This window comes from Capricornis sumatraensis, chromosome 8 (assembly GCF_032405125.1).
Source record: "Capricornis sumatraensis isolate serow.1 chromosome 8, serow.2, whole genome shotgun sequence".
Taxonomy (NCBI): Eukaryota; Metazoa; Chordata; class Mammalia; order Artiodactyla; family Bovidae; genus Capricornis; species Capricornis sumatraensis.
Window position 1 is genome coordinate 93,366,983 of NC_091076.1, and position 14,394 is coordinate 93,381,376.

General features: G+C 56.5%; 2 non-coding genes and 2 pseudogenes across 2 annotated transcripts; 2 read left to right on the forward strand and 2 right to left on the reverse strand.

Annotated features, from left to right (window-relative positions):
* The first annotated feature begins 839 nt into the window (after window positions 1-839).
* On the forward strand, window positions 840-1,017 carry LOC138084952 (U2 spliceosomal RNA; annotated as a pseudogene).
* Window positions 1,018-1,169: 152 nt separating this feature from the next.
* Window positions 1,170-1,652, reverse strand: LOC138083966 (peptidyl-prolyl cis-trans isomerase A pseudogene; annotated as a pseudogene).
* A 9,063-nt stretch (window positions 1,653-10,715) lies between these two features.
* Window positions 10,716-10,906, forward strand: LOC138084938 (U2 spliceosomal RNA). Its single transcript, XR_011145333.1, has one exon. It is a non-coding gene; the product is annotated as a U2 spliceosomal RNA (small nuclear RNA).
* Window positions 10,907-14,203: 3,297 nt separating this feature from the next.
* Window positions 14,204-14,394, reverse strand: LOC138084935 (U2 spliceosomal RNA). Its single transcript, XR_011145330.1, has one exon. It is a non-coding gene; the product is annotated as a U2 spliceosomal RNA (small nuclear RNA).

The following is a 14,394-nucleotide window of genomic DNA, read 5'->3' on the forward strand; positions in this document are numbered from 1 at the left end:
ACGGAGAAAAGACGAGAGCACTCTCCTGGTGATGTGAAAGTCGCTTAGTCGTGTCCGACTCTTTGCAACCCAATGGACTGTAGTCTGCCAGGCTCCTCTGTCTGTGGAATTCTTCAGGCAAGGATACTGGAGTGGGTAGCCGTTCCCTTCTGCAGATCTTCCCTACCCAGGGATGGACGCCAGGTCTCCCACAGGTCCCCTGCAGGCAGATTTCGCCACCAGGGAAGCCCAACAATACTGGAGTGGGTAGCCTACCGGTTCTCCCGGGGATCTTCCCGACCCAGGAATCGAATTGGGGTCGCGTGAATTGGAGGCAGACTCGTTACCAGCTGAGCTACCGTCCGGGGCTCTCAGTTAAGGAGCCTGGCCGGGACCGTGGGAAGGAGTCGGGTGTCTGGCGGCCTGGAGCCGCCAGAGCTCACGCGGCTCCCCCGGAGGCACAGCCACGACCCCGGGCTCACTCCGGGCTTCGAGAGCATCTGGACCGTTCTTGCCCTGCTGCTCCCACGCCCCAAGCACGGTTCCCCCGCCTGTGGACCAGAGCTGGCACCTAGGATGCATGGGCAGAGCCTGAGGATGCTGGCCGCGCCCTCAGGGTTGGAGGAGGGCGGGTCGTGCACGTAGAGAGTCATTGACCCGGGAAAGATGGGGGCCAGGGAGCCAGAAGAGATGTGAGAATTGACCAGAATGTGGAGAACAAGGTGTTTCACTGGTCTGGAGCGGACATGGGCTAGAGAGCCAGGAATCCTGACTGACGACTGACGGGTGACGGGCAGGTTGCTCATGGTGAGCTGAATGGAGAGGAGGGGAGGACGGCGGCTGCCGCCCGAAAAAGCACCATTGCTTCTCCACCTTTCGGCTGAGATCGAGTGTGGTATCTGTTCTTTACCGGCTTAACATCTGATACCTCCTCTATCTGGGAACAGTACGTTGTTTGTTTGTTTTTTTAATTGTTTAGTTTTTATTTCATAATCATAAATTTAACTTTGCAATCCAGCTAAACTTGGAGGGGGATAAGGAAAATATGGAACCCAAAGAACTGTAGCGAGAGCACAAAGGTTATAGGATATTTCGAGCAGATGGGGTGAAGGGGTGCTCTCCTGGGCTACAGAAGGAATGGTCTGGTGGTTAAGTAAAACACAAGTCAAATTTATTAGATTTGTCCACAGTCAGCAATGGTGATCTTCTTGCTGGTTGGTCTTGCCGTTTCTGCACCCAAAGCGCTCCATGGCTTCCACAATATTCATGCCCTCTTTCACTTTGCCAAAGACCACATGCTTGCCATCCAACCACTCAGTCTTGGCAGTACAGATGAAAAACTGGGAACCGTTTGTGTTGGGGCCAGCATTTGCCATGGACAAGATGCCAGGACCTGTATGCTTCAGAATGAGATTCTCATCATCAAATTTCTCGCCATAGATGGACTTGCCACCAGTACCATTATGGCGTGTGAAGTCACCACCCTGGCACATAAATCCCGGGATTATTCTGTGAAAGCAGGAACCTTTATAACCACATCCTTTCTCTCCAGTGCTCAGAGCACGAAAGTTTTCCGCTGTCTTCGGAACTTTGTCTGCAAACAGCTCAAAAGAGGCGCGGCCCAAGGGCTCGCCGTCGACAGCGATGTCGAAGAACACGGTGGGCTTGACCATGGCTAGACAGCAAAGGAGGCTCCGGGGTGGCGGCGTCTGCAAGGCCCAATACGTTGTTGAGTGAGTTTTTGGAGCAAGCAGTTGGCATCGGAGCCTGCTCTGCGTTGCAGCACTTCCCAGGAATGGTGCGCTCTCTCCGAGGACAAAACCGGCACCCCCAAATGGTAGATTTGTTTCTTTTCTGGCTTTTCTCCTCGGAAGATTTCTCTTCTCTTTTGTGTTTTTCACTTGGGCTTCTGTGGGGTTTGTGTGGCTTTTCCCCTGTCTTTGTTTTGTTTTCTTTTAGGCTGATTTTGATTCTTTCAGTTTGATTCAATTGCTTAGTTGTGCTTGGCTTTTCCCTGTCTATTTCCTGTGGTGACCCAAGGATGAAAGAGCATATAAAACCTACGAGAGTCTTCTTGGAATGCAGGAACAGAAAAACCAGACCATTATCCTCCTTTCCTTCCCCCACGTTGTAACCGTTAATGGATTTCAGGTCCTCATGAGCAGTATAACCTGTCTCCCCTCCTACCGCATAGGGAGAAGGCATTTGCCTTACTGTTTCCTCCAGCCCAGTGTATGTGCTTCATCCAATCAGCAAATGACCCGCAAGACCCCTATCCCACTCCGTGTACCCTGGGTATAAAAGTGGTTCTCTCCTGAGCCGGCCCGCTGTTCTAACAGCGTCTCCCGTTCTAACAAACGTCATCTCCCTCTCATTGTGTCTCATGTCTGGAAATTCTTTTCCAACCTGCGCCCGGACCACGACACTTCCCTGTTCATCACTGACTCCCAGAGCTTGCTCAAACTCATATGGCTGATGCCATCCAACCATCTATTTCATCTTCTATCCTCCCTTTCTCCTTCTGCCTTCGATCTTTCCCAGCGTGGAGTCTTTTCTAAAGAGTCAGTCGTTTGAAGCTTCCCCCCATCACTCCCACCCCCCCCCTTTTCTTTTTTTCCATCTGCAGACTGGTTTCTGGAACGGTCTTTCTATTGTGCCACAGGAGTGAGTTGTTCCTGTCTGAACTTTTGGTCTTCTCCTGTGTACTCTGTACAGAAGGCGCTGTCCTAAACTCGCAGGCCGCAGAGATTTTGGAAGCCCTGACACTCAGGTCTGAAGCGATCAGGGTGGGTGAGTCTCATCAGGCTCCATCCTCCTCTCTCGTGCCTCGCGCCCATCTCTTCTGTCTCCCAAAGTCCTCCATATCTCCTGAAACTCGGTTATCTGCCAGATCTCCCATATATTTGCTGCCGTTTGTTTCTGGTACTGACTTCAATTGGTCCCAGAGAGGTTGGCAGACTAATGTCTCCCAATAACCGTCTTATTGGGGTCTAGAGGGCAGGTTCTTTCATGGAACCAGAGAGAGGGAAGCGATGAGGAAGCAAAGCACAAAAAAGGCTGAGGAGAGAGGGAGAGGCGGTGAAGCATAAACTAAAAGGGGCCATCAGTCTTGCAAACTCATCTCCTGGGATGGCCAGCGTTGGGGAGAGGATGTGCGGATCTCTTCTTTCGTGGAGTCGTGCACACAGGTGGGTAGGGTCAGATCAGCCCTCCTGTGAGCACACAGGTGGGTAGGGTCAGATCAGCCCTCCTGTGAGCCGACCAAAGACACTTTTAACCGTCGGGCAGAGGGGCACAGTTCTCTGGGGGCAGGTCATTGTGTACGATGATAATAACAAAAGCAACAAAAACCCAAGGTTAAAGACCAAGAAACAGATCCAACACGGAGTCAGAACTGGTTCTTCCTTGGACCGTTTCCTAGATATGCCTGGTTCACTCACGCGCCCTCTGCCCCTCACACCGACCCCAACCGACGGTTAGTTGGACGGTGACCATTCTCTGGTAGAAATACCACCCGATGTGGCCGCGCAAGAGAATAGCTCGGACACCCCTTCCGACCGTAGGCGTAGGCGATTGAACTCAGGTTCCTTCCGGTAGCCCTAAGACTGGCTGGGCCCGACCAAACAAATTACAGGCCAATGTCGTCCTCCCTGCAAAGGTCTTTCCTCACATACCTTCCAGAGGTCTTTTCCCTTCCAGACCTACTGTGGGCGGGGGTGTGGCGTGGGTGTCCGGGGCTCTCGTTGAAATCGTACTTGGGTCCCGGGCACCAGGCACCACCGTACAGCCATGGTGAGGCAGGAGGTACCTGCCGCTCCCCACCCCCACCCCAGGGTAAAGCAGTTGGAGGTGCATTCTCTATTGACCAAAAGTTCCAAGAGGAGAAGGGCAGGGCAATGAGGGCGAGCGGGCTGGGCGCGCGCCCAGACCACACATTTCTCTTTCTGGAAGTCAGGAGACCTCCCTGACCACACCGGCACAGAAAGGCTCCTTGGAGGTCAAAGGGGAGTGATGCTAACTAACGCTAGGCTACCCACAGGCCTCCTGGGTAGAGTCCAGTTTGGCTAAGAGATGCATGCACAGCTGTGGAAGGACCCTGAGAGAGACCAAATATGGCCCGTGAGCCAGGCAGATCCAAATGATCGGCCAAAGGAGACCTGGAGAAATGCCTCGTCAAAGCAATTCAAGGGACTTCCCTGGTGGTCCGGTGGTTAAGACTTTGCCTTCCAACCCAGAGGGTGAAGGTTCGATCCCTGGTGGGGGAGCTGTGATTCCCACACGCCCTGTGGCCAAAAGATTTAAAAAATAAACTCAAAAAGTAATTCAAGCCACTCCAAGGGCGCGACTCAGGGACTCTCCCTCTGCGTCTGCCCGTGTGCCTATCCACACACAGCGTACTCTTTTCCTCTTAGTAAGTGCCCCACTTGTGTCACTACTCTCCGTCTCCCTGGGAATTCCTTTGTGCAGAGCCGAAGGGCCAGGGTCCTTGTCACTGACCGCGGGTCTAGTGGCTAGGACCCGGTGCTTTTACCGCCGCGACCCAGCCCCAACCTCCGGCCGGGAACCCAAGCGCCGCTCCAAGCCACTGCAGGCCTAGGTCTCCCGAGATCAATTGGATCGGACTGTCTCAGGAGGGGCCCGAGGCTCGCTGTACTTCCAAGCTCCACAGGTGTTTCTGAAACAGAAGGGAAGGGGGCAGGGCACAACTTCTGAAAGTGTGGCATAGCCCGAGGACACAACAGACGATCATTAGAATCACATGGGTCTAAGATGGGCTTCCCTGGTGGCTCAGATGGTAGAAAGAATCTGCCTGCAATGCAGGAGACCGGGTTCGATCCCTGGGTCGGGATGATCCCCCGGAGAAGGGAATGGCTGCCCACTCCAGTATTCTTGCCCCGAGAATCCCACGGACAGAGGAGCCTGGCGGGCTACAGTCCGCGGGGGCTAAGCTGGCAGAGAAGTCAGCTTCAAGCAGACCTTGATTCTCAATCAGCAAGCTGAAGGACATACCCAGAGGCGCCGTGACAGTTCCAAGGCGCTGTCAAAAGACCAAAAATCGGGCAGTGGCCCGATTCCTGGAAACCTCCACCCCTCCCCCCGAATAGTTGGAATGATCCTCCCACTCACTGTCGGTGCCCAGTCGCTCCGTCGTGACCCCGTGGACCGCAGCTCGCCAGGCTTCCCTGTCCTTCACCGTCTCCCAGGGCTGGCTCAAGCTCACGTCGTTTGAGTCGGTGACGCCACCCAACCGTCTCATCCTCCGTGGTCTCCTTCTCCTTCTGCCTTCAATCTTTCCCAGCGTGAGGTGAGGGGCTTTTCCAGTGGGTCAGCTCTTCGCCTCAGGTGGCCAAAGCATCGGAGCTTCAGCTTCAGCATCAGCCCTTCCAATGACTATTCCGGGTTGATTGGCCTATCAGCTGATCAACCCACTAGCCTATGAAATTACCCGGCCCATGAAAACGCACCATGCCACCTCTCGAGGCCGCCACACTCGCCCTGTGTGATGGCCCACACTCTGCCTATGGAGTGTGTTTCTCTCTGAATCAATCCACTTCTTACCTATCACTTTGTCTCTCACTGAATTCTTTCTGCGATAGGGACGTGGAGAACCTGAGCTTCATCAGCTCTTGAAACCAGGTACCCTGGGTTTTGGCTCGGTCGGAGGCCCAGCCACGTGGACTGGAGTCCCAACCTGGGTTTGGCCGGGTTCGAGTCCCCGCCTGAGGTAGAGGGTTTCGTTTCGGCTGCCCGGAGTGCATCCGGAAGCACTGCTCAGAGGCCCACGTGTTCTGACACACTGACTTTTCCGTGACAGGGAAAGGGTTCGGTGCACTCCCGCCGATGCAGGTCGCATCGGCGTAGGACGGCGCCAGACCGGTTTTGGGTATAACCCGCCACGGGCACTCGGTGGACAGTGGACGGGTGCGGAAACACCGAATTCGAGGGTTGTGTCACGGACAGGAGTCCACCCAGTCTGGTGGGGAGGCCTGTGGACTCGTCCTGGAAAATGCTGAGCGCAAGCCCCATAGAATTCCGGGTCGCATCTCCCCATCCCCCTACCCCAAATCTGTCCTGCGTGCGGAGACTGAGGACCCCCGCCAGATTCCCCCCGCCCACCACCACCACCACCACGACACAACACACAGGCATCTAGGGGGTCCGAAAAGATCGACAAGTCACGTGATGAGGCTTCCCAGGGAGAGCAGGGTGGCTCTCCGAGGTAGACTAAGAGCCAGGAAAGGAGGCCAGGTCGGTGTTCTGATGGTGGTGAGAAATGGAACATTTCCCCCTGCATCAGTAAACAAGGACGTCACAGTCATCAGCAATTGCGGCCATCACGGGAGGGAGGGCAAGTCGGTGAGCCTTGCTCGGGACTGAAAGACTATCCGGTCCCACCACTTCATGGGAAATAGATGGGGAAACAGTGGAAACAGTGTCAGACTTTATTTTTTGGGGCTCCCAAATCACTGCAGATGGTGTCTGCAGCCATGAAATTGAAAGACGCTTACTCCTTGGAAGGAAAGTTATGACCAACCTAGACAGCATATTCAAAAGCAGAGACATTACTTTGCTGACTAAGGTCCGTCTAGTCAAGGCTATGGTTTTTCCTGTGGTCATGTATGGATGTGAGAGTTGGACTGTGAAGAAGGCTGAGCGCCGAAGAATTGATGCTTTTGAACTGTGGTGTTGGAGGAGACTCTTGAGAGTGACTGCAAGGAGATCCAACCAGTCCTTCCTAAAGGAGATCAACCCTGGGATTTCTTTGGAAGGAATGATGCTAAAGCTGAAGCTCCAGTATTTTGGCCACCTCATGCGAAGAGTTGACTCATTGGAAAAGACTCTGATGCTGGGAGGGATTGGGGGCAGGAGGAGAAGGGGACGACCGAGGATGAGATGGCTGGATGGCATCACGGACTCGATGGACGTGAGTCTGAGTGAACTCCGGGAGATGGTGATGGACAGGGAGGCCTGGCGTGCTGCGATTCATGGGGTCGCGAAGAGTCGGACACGACTGAGCGACTGAACTGAGCTGAACTGAGCGGCCATCCCACTGCAGCCACTCCCTGCAGGTGAGCCCCGAGGAAGCCCAGGATGCGAAAAGCACAGGATGGTGGCCCCGGAGCGCTGAGATGCGCATCAAAGGCATGATTTCCGTGAGCCCAGGCTCGAGCATCTCGCTAAATTCCTTAACCCAGGATGCCTGGTTTTCTTTCATCTACAGAATAGGAAACACCTTTTGACGTTCAGACCGCCTGCCCTTTGTGGCAAAACTTGTGTGTCACCTGGCTCCTCCCCCCGCACTGCCCACCTCCTCCTGGCGGTTCTCTCAGAGACGCTGACTCTGGGGCTGGAAGTCCTAAATATTCCCGCTGTGCTGAGTAAAATGCAAGTCTCAACTTCTAGGTCGTGGATTTTTTTTTTTTTTTTTTAAAGAGGACAGTGCTGAGCAGAGGGGTGGCCGGCGGGAGGCTTTTCTCATCAGCTTGCCGGGCTCCAGGGTGAGAGGGGACGAGGGAAGGGCGAGGCTTAGCAGCTCTGGGCCATAACCTCAAGGCAGAGTCAGACTCTCCATCACACACCGCCAGCTGCTTTCTCCTCCGTGAAACTCGGGTGGACAGCCGCCTTGACGGGCACCGTACAGAGGGGTCAGAGAAGCGCCTTGATCTGAGCTAGGAGGGCTCCGGCCTGGGTAAAGGTGGGGCACAGCAGGGCCGTGCTGGTTCCCCCCGGGAGAAGCTGAACCCAGCCGGCCCAGTCTGGGATACGGAAGGAGTCCGTGAGGGGAGAGACGTGGGGTTGGGGGATGATGACTGTAAGAAAGAGCCCACTAGAAGCAAGCGTTCCCCGGAGCAGCTGTGAGGCCCAGATCACACCCTCGCGGCGTCTCGGCGGGTCAGCGGGGCGCAGGCCGCGGCCCTCCTTCCCCCAGCGCGCCCCCGCGCTCTGCACCTCCGCTTTCTCGCCCACGCTCTTGCCGAGAGCCTCCGAGAGGCTCTTGCCTCCAGGTTCGCCCCTCCTGTCAACGTGGCCGGCCCGCACACCGCCAGCGCCCCCAGTGAAACTCCAACCTGTCCCGTAGGCCGTCTCCCGGGTCTGGAAGCCCTTCCTGACTCGCCTGGCTTCCTGTCTGTCCTTCGCACCTTGTCACTTATTGGGTGTGTCCGGGTAGGGACCCCGAGCCACACGGGAGAAGCCTGGAGCCCTGAGGAGGTCACACCAGGTGGGAGCCGCACCCAGTCGTCCACCTCTCAACAGTTCCCTCCAGAGCTTCCCAGGTGGCGCAGTGGCAAAGACTCCGCCTGCCAGTGCCCGAGACGCAGGAGACGCGGGTTCGACCCCTGGGTCGGGAAGATCCCCTGGAGTAGGAAATGGCAACGCGCTGCGGTTACTCGCCTGGAAAATTCCATGGGCAGAGGAGCCTGGCAGGCTACCGTCCATGGGGTCGCAGAGAGTCTCACGGGACTGAGCGACTGAGCACACACAGGGTCCCCTCCTCATCACACCGGCGGGGGTGGGGGTGGCGGTGGGGGGGGTGGGGGGGGGGTCCTGGCCATTCCGCTCCTGGGCGGGACACATCCGGGGCCGGGGAACAGCCCTGGTGGGTCGAGTCTCGGGTGGTTAACGACCGTTTGTCAGAACCGGCGGTGAAGGCGGCCAGCCCGGACCCCAGCTCCGACACTCACATCGGTGTCCTCTCAGGCAAACCCGTGTCCGCGGGGTAAAGGCAGGCGCCTTCCTGGTCGGGCAGAGGGTCGGTCCACTCCACAGTGCCCGTCGCATCCGTTCTCCGGAGAAGGGTCATTCCTGTAAGGGATTCCTACTTGGCCTTGAAGGGTCACCTCTCAGTGTCCGGGCTCTGTCTTTCGGTGGGTGTACCACCCACCGTCTGCATGGAGGGGATCGGTCAACTCGTGGCCTCGGAGTATCAAAGGTGGTTAGGGCTGTGAGCTCTGCTACATTTTAAAGGCAAGTCCAGGCCTATGACTCCAAACTGCACATGGGATGCCGTTGAGGCTTACAGGCGGCATCTCAAACAGGTGGTCGGAAGGAAAAACGCGCTCATTCACACTGTGCTCCAGAGGACGGTTGGGGCAGTGGTCAAGAATCTGCCTGCTGATGCGGGAGACGCAAGGGGCGCCGGTTCCATTCGTGCGTGGGCAAGATGCCCTGGAGGAGGAACAGGAAATGGCAACCCGCTCCAGGACTCTTGCCTGGAAAATTCCATGGACGGAGGAGCTTGGCGGGCCTACAGTCCATGGGGTCGCCAAGAGTCGGGCGCGACTGAACACCACCACCCAACCCCGGGAAAGCATCCCCCGGCTGGACGACGCAGATGTTGAGGGAGAAGAAGAAGGAGACCTAGAGGAAGATTTAGGAAATTACTTCATAAGTCCTTTCGACTAAAAATGTGAAAGATATCTTTTTAAAATTGATAAAAATGACGATATAAAAACGGAACCTTTAAACAATGCAATCATCATCACCTTAAGCAAAGCCCAACCGAAAAGCCAGCAGGAATAGGGAAGAGGGTCGAAGACGACCGACAGGGCGGCTATTAATAGCTCACAGAGAGAAAATCTAAAGGCTTCTCTGAAACAGGAGGGGACGCTCAACTTTATTTACCCAGGAGAGAAAACCGCATAACGGAGCTAGGCCGAGGTACCGTTTTCACCTAAGAGATCCACCCCTCGCGCTTTCCCCACCCTCCACCGAAAAAGCATTCCCAAGTCTGATGCCACGCGGGGTTGTTGGCGAGGCTGGGGGACGAGGCGCTGCCGGAGAACGCCTGCCCTGCTCTTCCAGTCACCGTCCCTGATCTCCCGAGCTTCAGGGCTCCGTTGCGGCGAGGGTGGCCGGGACCGCCACGGCCCCGCACCGCCGCGAGGGCACAAGGGGCACCCGAGCGGCCTCCGCAGAGCGCTGTGCCCCGGGGCCAGGCGCCCTTCGCAGACCCTTCAGTCCGTGCACCCCGATTGGAGCAAATTCCGCGGGAGCGCATCACGCAGTGAGAAACGGAGCTGGCAAGTGATCGCCACGGGCAGTGTTCCATTCCAACGACTGTGCCCCAGGACATCCCTTGTCAGGACGAATCCCCCCACCCCCACGCCCACCCCGCCGCCCCAGGGGACCCGAACTGTGGGGCAGAAGACGGGCGGGAGAACACGGACGCGAGCAGAGCGGCCGGGAGCAAGGAGGGGCGAGGGGGCGTGGTGCTGGCCGTTAGAGCCGCGGTAACCGTCACGGGTGTCGGGCAGTAGCTCAGCGTGTAGGAGGCAATGGTTGCGAGTGCAGCGCGAGCCGGGGAATGAGCGACAAAAGCGAGTTCTTGATTTCTGGGGCTGGATCCGTGAGAGCTGCTTCTGTGTCAGCGCTTCCCTCGCCGTCTCCGGCAGCCGCCCCTGGGTCGGGAGGCGGGCTCCGGGCCTGGTGTGGGTTCCGGGCGCGAGGAGGCGGTCCGGAGGGCGGGGTCCGCCCGCTGTAGCCGCGCCCCCTCGGGCGGCAGAAGGCGGAGCATGCAGATTAGAAATGGCTGTTCGGCGCGGGAATGGCGGAACAATTAAGGACATAGAACTTGCCCTTTCAAAGGTAGAGGACAAAAAGGTCTGCACAGGAGTCCGATGACAGCACTGTCGACGACGCAAAAGGAATCAGACAAGGAGGGTGGTTCAGGGCGCTCACCGTGCGTTGAATGGAGATGGAGCGAGGGCGGCTGCGGCCAGGTTGAGGCAAAGGGTATCGCTTCTCGGCCTTTTGGCTAAGATCAAGTGTAGTATCTGTTCTTATCAGTTTAATATCTGATACGTCCTCTATCCGAGGACAATATATTAAATGGATTTTTGGAGCAGGGAGTTGGAATAGGAGCTTGCTCCGTCCACTCCACGCATCGACCTGGTATTGCAGTACTTCCAGGAACGGTGCACCCCCCTCGGGGGAAATAATCGTGGTATGACAAAAGCAGACGGTGTGTAGAAGTCTGGAGTTCCGGAATAGCGAGACGGGAAAGCTCAACTTGCTGGTTTTCGCGAGTTTCTGGGGTCGTGCGCTTGGGCCCAGTGTGGAGTCCCTTCATCTTGCCGCGTCTGTTCCGTGTTGGTTTTAGAGCTGAGAAGTTTGTGCTCGCTAGGGGTTACACAGCGCGGTTGTTTTTTTATTGCGGAAATGAGAGAAGGGAGACTCTTCGCTGGGAGGCTTCCGGGAGAAACGCGGCCTTACGTAAGCGTTCGCAGCGACGTGTTTCTACTGCCACAGCGGTCCCGTAAGGAGTCTGCTCGCTTCTACAGATGTGCGTTTCCATTTTTGGTCCAAGACTGTATGTAGTAAGACCCCGAAGTGTGGCCGCAGAAGCTTGCTTTCTCTGTCTGTCTCGCCCGCGCGCGCGCGCTCAGCTGAGGCCCTTAGCCCGCAGACCCTCCAGCGGGGCTCAGGGGCACAAAAGTGGCTCTACGTGCAGCACGTGCACCTGGAAGCCTCAAAGGATTTACAGGTAATGCCCAAAAGCAAGCAGTAGTTGGTATACATTTAGTGAGGGAGAAAGCGTTTTCTTCTCCCACTGCTGAGATGGCGGAAGCTAGTCGAATTCCTCAGTATGAAAAGGAAGGTATTAATTAGTGAATGAGGGTCCTGGGGAAAATGAAAGGGAGCACTTCCAAAATGCTGACCTGGAACAAGGATTCCAAGGAGGAGGTTTAAATGCTCGTGTGATTACGGGAAGTGCGCGTGTTCCTGAGAGAATTATTGTAGCAGGAAGTAAGACATTCCATTTTCAAGGCCAACCGATCTTGACCTTATACAGTCAACTCCCTTCAAAACTTCTGGCACTAAAAAATGCCACCTCGTGTGCTTTCGCTAAGTGAAAGACAGCTAGATTTTCTGGGTTTAGAAAGACTCCAACCCCTCAAAATGAGGAAATGGGTGCAGCTGACAGGCTAAAAAGAGCGCGCTGGCCGTTCACCAAAATGGAACAGCCGGTCAGAACGGACTCCATGTATGACATTTCCAATAGAGATACAACATGGAAGGAACTTCAGGTGACAGAACAGAGAACGTGCTAAAGGAGAAAGGGCCATGTATGTATTCAATCACTAGCATTCTGGCTGATTGATAGCTCTGGTTTCTCCGCTGGAAGTAACCTCAACGCTCAAAAACACTATCTCAACAGCTGAAAATACAAAGAATGTGCGAACTTCTTTGTTTCTGTCTTTGCAATGTATGCCGTTTCACAGTCCACGCCCTGAAAATGTATTTCTCCCAGAAAAGAGGGGGAAAGGGCTTGTATGTGCAGAACTAAAGGTATATTCTGTCAAAAACAAGGGGGGTGGGGGGAGGTGGCGGGCGGGTGGGCTGATCCTGAGGCAGGAGAAAAACAAGAAGCGCATCCCCTCGCTCTAAAGTTTCTCTCCACCTGTACGGTCAAAACCGATCTCAAAAATACGAGCTAGAGTCGGTCTTGATGCCTAGTGAGCCCTCCCTCCCCGGTAGCCGCGCCGCGCCGCGCCAGCGCCGGCCTAGAGCCAGAACCGGAGTTATACAAGATGGCCGGCCAGGCAACCTGGGGGCATCGGTTCCCTCCAACAAATGGTGACATGCGGAGCCGGGGCTGTGGTCATCTTCCTCTTCATGACAACACCCCCCCCCCCCCGCCGCCTCCCGTGGTGAAGGTACTATGCTTGCAGTCTCAGCGCCCCTTGGTGCGCAGTGAGTTGATGCCTCCCCCTCCAGACTCCGAAGCATCTCGGAAGTAAGTGCCTCCTGGACAGTACTGGGGTCCTAGAGCCCCTCTGCGGGCCGGCGAAGGCGCTTGAGTCCGTGTCCGACTCTTTGGGACCGTAGCCCGCCAGGTTCCTCGGCCCATGGGATTCTCCAGGCAAAAAGAATACTGGAGTGGGTTGCCATGCCCTCCTCCCGGGGATGGATCTATCTTCCCGGCCCAGGGATTGAGCCCGCCTCTCCCGGGTCTCCTGCACTGCAGGTGGACTCTTGGTTACCGCCGAGCCACCAGGGAAACCCCAAAGCCCCTCTGTGTACAAATGGTGCCCTCTGTGCCACCTGCTTTCTGGACCCCACTCGCTCCACTGTCACCGAAGATGGCCTTGTGAAGATTGTGCGGCACGAGGGCACCGGGACCCTGTGGCATGGCCTCCCAGCCATCTTTGTTGATGACTGTCGGCCACTGCCACCTACTTCACCGCCTACGACCTACTCAAGGCCTTCCTGTGTGGTGGAGCCCTGACCTCTTCCTCCGCGCACCCTTGGTGGCTGGTCCGCGGGCCTGCCTGGGCACCGTGACTGCCATCAGTTCCCTCGGAGCTGGGCACGGACAAAGCCGAAGGCTCGGGACCCCGCGCTGGGAGCTTGGAGCACGTGCATCCGAGCCGGCTGCGTGGCTCCGGCCGGCTGGTGCTCGCTCGGGCGGGGCTGGGCAGGTCCGGTCCTAGTGCCCCTTCGGGATGTGCCCTTCTCGGCTCTGTCTGTACTGGTTCAACTAGAGCTGGCCGATGTGGCTCAGGTCGAAGGACCAGACAGACCTTCGCTTTTTTGTCTTCGGCTTTTGTGTCTGGCGCCATCTCCTGGGCGGTCGGCGGCCGTCCTCTCTTCCTTTCAACGTGACGAAGACTCCACGAGCGGTGGAAGATGTGAATGACGCCCCCCGGCCCCGCACGCCACCACTCCGCTTGGCTTGCTGCTTACTGAGGACCCGGACCCCAGTCGGCCCGAGGATCAAGCAAGCCTCAACGCCACTTCACCCGGAGACATTTATCAGCACTTGCTCGAGCCTCGCAAAAAACCTTCCTCCAGAAAGACTCCGCGGGGGAACAGCCTGGGAGATGTTCAAAGAACCCAGGAAATAGAGAAAAAGAAAAAAAAAGCGAAAGGCAAGAAGGCCTTCCCTGGGCTGTCCCGTGCACGGCTCAGGTGTGCGCCGTGCCACGCTAAGGGCCAGCGGTCCGAGTCTTGGCTTGGGAGCACCCAACAGACAGCCGGCCGCCGCTGTCGGTCCGCTGCCACGGCGTGGCGAGCAGTAGCGGCCACCGCAGCGAGAGGCCGGCTACCCTGCACCGATAAGCCGCGACGTGCACGTACACCCAACCCCCCACCGATGAACACCACCGGGAAGAGAAAAAAAGCTTTTAGCAGCAGCATGCCCTGGGGGGTACTGAAGTACAAACCCACTAGGTCCCCTTCCGGAGAATCTACTTTTAGAGAGACACAGGTTATTCCCCGGAGGGGGTGCACCGTTCCTGGAAGTACTGCAATACCAGGTCGATGCGTGGAGTGGACGGAGCAAGCTCCTATTCCAACTCCCTGCTCCAAAAATCCATTTAATATATTGTCCTCGGATAGAGGACGTATCAGATATTAAACTGATAAGAACAGATACTACACTTGATCTTAGCCAAAAGGCCGAGAAGCGAT